At 41.8% G+C, this 7,168-nt stretch overlaps 1 pseudogene; it reads left to right on the top strand.

The window, feature by feature from the left end:
- The first annotated feature begins 593 nt into the window (after nt 1–593).
- The window catches only part of LOC101395596 (CCR4-NOT transcription complex subunit 4-like), a 29,957-nt pseudogene continuing 23,382 nt past the window's right edge, over nt 594–7,168 (top strand).

The following is a 7,168-nucleotide window of genomic DNA, read 5'->3' as shown; positions in this document are numbered from 1 at the left end:
GGAGCCGCTGTTGTTATGACGTGTAAACTGTAAAGAGCCAGGTGAACCCATTCTCTCTGTACACTCAGGGGATTAGTCAGAATTCTCCAGATCTAGTTCACACATATACATGTCTACACATATATATATCTACATGTACACACACACACACACACATAAATATATACATATAAATAAATAAATATATATATATATATATATATATATATATAGAGAGAGAGAGAGAGAGAGAGAGAGAAAGATATTTATTTTAAGGAATAGGCTCATGTAATTGTAGAGGCTAAGAAGTCCGAAAATCTGCAGGGTAGGCTGGCAGGTCGGGAAGAGTTGCAATTCAAGTCTGAAGGCAGTCACTGGCAGATTTCTCTCTTCCTCCAGGGAGGTCAGTCTTTTGGTATATTCAGTCCTTTGACTGATTGGATGAGGCCCACCCACATATTGGAGTGTAATCTTACTCTAAGACTACTGATCTAAATGTTAATCTCATCCAAAAATACCTCCATAGAAACATCTAGAATAATGTTTGACCAAATATCTGGGTACCATGGCCTAGCCAAGTTACTACATAGAATTAACTATCACATCCAGTGTGCATGCCCGGGGACATTATGCTCTCTTTGCCCAGGAACCTCACCAGAAAGTGCTCAGAACACTATGGGATCTGGCTTGGACTCCAGTACGAGTCTTTATCACCAGAAGAAGCAGATGTAGCTGGTTTTACCCTGAAGTCCTGTAGCACAGGATTGAGGTCAGCACCATTCCTGGGCTCCCAGAACATGCAGGATGAGTGGGTGGCCTCCAGAACTCTCTAGAACCCATCAGAACAATGTTTGGAACCCAGGGTGTGCTATAAGAACCCAGTGTTATGGCATCTCCAGGGACAGATCCTGCCTGTCCTCTTCTTGAGAGGCCTGTGGCCTGGGCCTCAGCTGCACCCAGCACCCCTGAATAGGAGCACAGTGAGAGTAGGGGTGTGCCCTGCAGCAGGCCAGTGTCTTATACCAAACAATCCTGAAAGACTGACACAGGCCCGCGATACTTTTAAATACTCTATAATAATCAGAAACTAAAACCATCAAAATGCTTTTGGGACATCCCACTCCAAAACTTCCCAGAAGGCTGAGGCAGGCGCAACCTTGGCTTCTGGCATTCAGACTTGCAAACTGCCCACATTCACTCATTCCAACCCCCTCACAGCCCTTCTGCATTACAAATATTCATTGTCAAAGTTTTAATCCAGAAACATTCTTAAGATTTGTTTTGAATGCAATAGTATTTTCATATATTGCCTTTGACATTAGCAAGACTGACCTCACCTATATTGAAAATTATTATTATTTTTTTAAACAGAATTTTCTTTTTAATTTTTCCTTCCCCAAAGCCCCAGTAGATAGTTGTATGTCATAGTTGCACATCCTTCTAGTTGCTGTATGTGGGACGCGGCCTCACCATGGCCAGAGAAGCGGTGCGTCGGTGCACGCCTGGGATCCGAACCTGGGCCGCCAGTAGAGGAGTGCACGCACTTAACCGCTAAGCCACGGGGCCGGCCCTGAAAATTATTATTTAGTGCTCTTTAATGGTGGTGCCTGGGAAGGTGGACCAAGATCAAGACACTTCAATTCTTCCTTCCTAATATCTTGCTTTCACTCTTTCATTTCTATTACTACTGCTTTTTCTCAACTTTACGCCCTTTCTTCAATATTATAAGAACAGTGCAAGTTTGGGGAAGATGGTGAAGTAGGTAGCTCCAGGAATCCATCTCTCTACCTGGACAACAAATGCACTGGCAGAAGCTGTCTCATGTAAGTATTTTGAAACTCTGAAGTCTGTTGAAGGCTTGCAACTTCAAGGGGAAGAATGGGTGGTTAATTTTGATCCATTTCAGCTCTTAGCAGAGTAGCAGCTACACATCCCCCTGCCCCAGCCACGTGGCAGACAGTTGGAACATCTCCCTGGAGCAGCTTATACACAGCTTGAGGGAGCCAGAGTGGGCAAAAGGACCCTGTCCTTCAAATATTGGGGATCTTTGCTCTGAGTGTTGATTAATGCTTCTGATCACAGAGGTGCAGACAAAGAGGCAGGCAGCCATTGTTCTTGCATCTACCCCATTATTGCAAGCCCCACCCCCTCCAGCTGAAGTGATTGCTAGGGGATTTATAGGGCTAGTGCCCATTTAACCCCTTTCAATTTTCACTTTTTCCTCTTTTGAGAGCCAGCCATTAAAGACTAGGACATTCAAAAACAACTACATATACAGGGAAACTTAGAAAGTGACTGTGCATGTCCAGGGAAAGTCTCATAAAAGACCTGAGAAGACCTTAAGTTTACACCTAAAGCTGATCCTTGGCACAGAGACAGCCTACAACAAGCAACAAAACAAAATCAATGACCCAAAGCAGTGGCAAACAAACAAAACCCTGGGGAAGGGGCAGAATCTGATTTTCAGAGGCACTACATTACTATATTTGAACAAAAAAATCAAAAAGCATACAAAGAAATAGAAAAGTATGGCCCATTCAAAAGAAAAAAATAAATCACCAGAAACTGTCCCTGAAAAAGACATAATGGCAGATATACTAGACAAAGACTTTAAAACAACTCTCTTAAAGATTTGTAAAGAACTGAAGGAAGATGTGGAGAAAGCCAAGAAAAGGATGTGTGAACAAAATGGAAATATCAATAAAGAAATAGAAAACCTAAAAAGAATCCAAGAAGAAATTCTGGATCTGAAAAGTACAGGTACTGAAACAAAAAATTCACTAGAGGGATTCAAAGGCAGATTTGAGTATGCAGAAGAAAGAATCAGCAAACCTGAAGATAAGACAATGGAAATTATCAAAACTGAAGAATAGAAAGAAAAAAGTGTGAAGAAAAGTGCATGGAGACTAAAGGACCTGTGGGACATCATTTAGTGGACCAGTATATGCATTGATAGAGTCCCAGAAGGAGGAGAGAGAGAGAGAAAGGCACAGAGAGAATATTTGAAGAAATAATGGCTGAAATCTCCCAAAATTTGATGAAAGACATGAATATAAACACCAAGGAACCTCAACAAACTCTAAGTAAGATGAACTCAAAGAGACCAACACCGAGACTCATTATACTCAAATATTGAAAAGAGAAAGACAAAGAGAGAATCTTGAAAGAGAATTGAATCATCACATACAAGGGATCCTCAATAAGGTTGTCAGAAGATTTCTCTTCAGAAACTTTGGAGGCCAGAAGATAGTGGAATGATATATTCATAGTGCTAATAGAAAAAAACCCTGTTAATCTAGAATCCTATAGCCAGCAAAACTGTCCTTCAAGAGTGAGGGAAAAGAGGATTAAGTCAAGATGATGGCATAGGCAGACTCTGAACTCACCTCCTCCCACAGACACAACAGACTTATAACTACTCTTGGAACAATTAACCTGAGAGAGAACTGAAAACTGGATAAGAGGAACTCCTGCAACAAACAACAGTCCTGATTGAGGTGGAAGAGGCATAAATTCCCTTCTGGAGAGGAAAAATCCACCTTCACAAGCTGCAGTGCTTCACGGCCACCCAGGAAGAATCCAAAGGTGTACAGCAGTCCCTGGAGGAGTAGCAGACCCGAGCCGGGGTGTGTTGTCTCTATAGGCATTTTTTGGATCCAGCACAACTGAGATAAGTGTCATAATATCTGGCTTTGTTGGCTACTAACAACAATGGAGAATATCCCCAGAAAAGCTGGGACATAAAGAAATCAAAGCTGGCTCTTAAAGGGCCCACACACCCATTTCAGAAGTCAACCTAAAATCACCAGAAAGAAAGGTGCACAGTCCTTTGGTGAAAAGAAACTCACCTGATAGGCTCTACATGCATCTTGGTGAGAGGCAAGACCTCTCCAGGGATTGAGACATTGGCGGCAGCCATTTTTGTGACCTGGTGCAGGCATGCTGACACAGACGCTGGCAGATACCTTGGAGTGCTCCCCCTGGCCTCGTAGACCAGGATCTGCCCCACCCACTAGAGCACTGATTTAATCCAGCTCAGCCAGGGCAGGCAGCCTGCCCTAGGGACTGGCCTTACCCAACAACAAACCCTTGGGCAACTTGTGGGTCTGCATAGGCTAGGTGCCTGGATTGTCTGCAGCTGGGTGAGTGGGTCCACCTCTGTGGGGCAGGGAGGAGTGAGCAGAGAGTGTGGGGCATTGGTGGAGTGAGTGTGGCCTCTGCTGTGGGGCGATTGAGTCCACTTCAGGGGGTCAGGCTGTGCACACAGGGCAGGACTGTGTCAATGGTGTGCGTGGCCTTCTGGGTAGTGTGGCTTGTCAGCTGCAGGAGACTTGTGCTTCTCAAACAGCCACATAGGGGATTGGATCCACCTACAAAGCCTGAAACAATTGGGTGCTGCCATGTCTGGGGCTAATCCCACCCAGCTGCAATCCTCAAAGAGCTGACCAGAGCCTTATAGGCAGAGGCCTACAGCAATTGTAAGCCCCTGAACCTAACAACCAGCCATGCTGGGGGCCTACTCACTTAACAGAAAAATTGCAACAAGAATGTGCTATTAGAGCTTGCATCCAACTGTACTGGGGCTCCCCACACCCGATAAAGAGACTGAAGGGTCCACAGCAACCACACAGGGCTGAGCATTACAACCAGCCATCCAGGGGGACAGCTCAGCCTCCCTGGGCACCTACAGCAACAGCAACCCTGCCACAACAGAAGGACACACGAGCCCACATTCAGGGTCACTCTTGGAACATTTGGAACTGGTGATGAGAGGGCAGCATACTGCTGGGCCTCATAAGGCATTGTTTACACAAGGCCACCTCTCCAAGATCAGGAGATGTAGCTGACCTACCTAATACATAGATACAAGCACAGAGAAAGAGGTAAAATGAGGAGGCAAAGGAATATGTTCCTACTAAGAGAATAGGACAAAACCCCAGAAAAACCCCAGAAAAATATCTAAATGAAACAGAAATGAATAATCTACCTGACAAAGAGTTCAAAGAGTCATAAGGATGCTCACTGATCTTGGGAGAAGAATGGATGAACTCGGTGATGACGTCAACAACAAAATGGAAAATATAAAAAAGAACAAATCAGAAATGAAGAATACAATACTGGAAATGAAAAATTCACTAGAGGGACTCAAAACCAGAGTAGACAATACAGAAGAATGGATCAGTGAGCTGGAGCAAAGACTAAAAGAAATCACCCAAGCTGAACAGATAAAAGAAAAAAGAATTAAAAACAATGAGGACAGTCTAAGGGACCTCTGGGACAACATCAAGTACACTAACATCCATGTTATAGGTGTACCAGAAGGAGAAGAGAGAGACAAAGGGACAGAGAATCTATTTGAAGAAATAATAGCTGAAAACTTTCCTAACATAAAACTTTCCTAACTTTCCAGACATCCAGGTACAGGAAGCACAGACAGCCCCAAAAAAGATAAACCCAAAGAGGCCCACACCAAGATACGTCATAATTAAAATGTCCAGAATTAAAGATAAAGAGAGAATCCTAAAAGATGCAAGTGAAAGGCAACAAGTCACGTAAAAAGGAACCCCCATAAGGCTATCAGCTGACTTCTCAACAGAAACCTTACAGGCTAGAAGAGAGTGGTACAACATATTTAAAGTGCTAAAAGGAAAAAACCTACAGCCAAGAATACCTGGCAAGGTTATCATTCAAAGTGAAAGGAAAGATAAAGAGTTTCCCAGACAAGCAAAAATTAAAGGAGTTTATCACCAAGAAACTAATCCTACAAGAAGTGCTAAAGGGACTCGTTTAAGGTGGAAAGAGAAGACTACAAATAGGAAAAAGTGATCTATTTCCATGATCAGAGGGTAACGGATACAAAAGCTCAAAAAAGAGGTTAGATATGATATCAAAAACATAAAATATGGGATGAGGGGAGTAAAAGCGTAGAGCTTTTAGAAAAAGGTCAAACTAAAGAGATCATCAACTTAATATAGATTGCTATATGCGTAGGTTATTATATATGAACTTCATGGTAGTCACAAACCAGAAACCTATAATAAATACAGAAAAAACTAAGAGAAAGGAATCCAAACATAACACTAAAGAAAACCATCAAACCACAGGGGAAGAGAGCAAGAGAAGAAGAAAGGAACAGAGAAGAACTACTAAAACACCCAGTAAAAAAATGGCATTAAGTACATACTTATCAATAGCTACTTTAAATGTCAATAGTCTAAATGCTCCAATCAAAAGGTATAGGGTGGCTGATCAGATAAAGAAACAAGACCCATATATATGCTGCATACAAGAGACACACTTTGGACCTAAAGACACTCACAGACTGAAAGTGAAGGGATGGAGAAAGATACTCCATGCAAATGGCAGTGAAAAGAAAGCTGGGGTAGCAATACATATACGAGACAAAATAGATGTTAAAAGAAAGACTGTAACAAGAGACAAAGAAGGAAACTACATAATGATCAAGGGAACAATTCAGCAAGAGGCTATAACACTTGTAAATATCTATGCACCCAACATAGGAGCACCTAAATATATAAAGCAATAATTAACAGACATAAAAGGAGAAATAGTAACACAAAGATAGTAGGGGAGTTTAACACTCCAATTACACCAGTGGATAGATCATCCAAACAGAAGATCAATAAGGAAACATTGGCCTTAAATGATTCACTAGACCAGATGGACTTAGTAGATATATACGGAACATTCCATCCAAAAACCGAAGAATACACATTCTTTTCAAATGCACATGGAACATTCTCCAGGATTGATCACATATTAGGCCACAAAACAAGTTTCCATAAATTTAAGAAGATTGAAATAATACCAAGCATCTTTTCTGACCACAACGGTATGAAACTAGAAATCAACTATAGGAAGAAAATCAGAAAAGCCACAAATACATGGAGATTAAACAAAATGCTACTGAACAACGACTGGGTTAACGAAGAAATCAAAGAAGAAATAAAAAAATAGCTGGAGACAAATGAAAATATGACATGCCAGAACATATGGGATACAGCAAAAGTGATTCTAAGAGGGATGTTTATAGCAATACAGGCCTACCTCAACAAACAAGAAACATCTCATATAAGCAATCTAACAGTGCACCTAAAGGAACTGGAAAAAGAAGAACAAGCAAAGCCCAAAAATAGTAGAAGGAGGGAAATAATAAAAGTCAGAGCAG

The sequence above is a fragment of the Ceratotherium simum genome, chromosome 1 (genome assembly GCF_057802395.1).
Source record: "Ceratotherium simum simum isolate JZ-2026a chromosome 1, ASM5780239v1, whole genome shotgun sequence".
In the NCBI taxonomy this organism is placed as follows: domain Eukaryota; kingdom Metazoa; phylum Chordata; class Mammalia; order Perissodactyla; family Rhinocerotidae; genus Ceratotherium; species Ceratotherium simum.
Note: the sequence above shows the minus strand (reverse complement) of the source record. Positions and strands in the feature narration are given on the sequence as shown.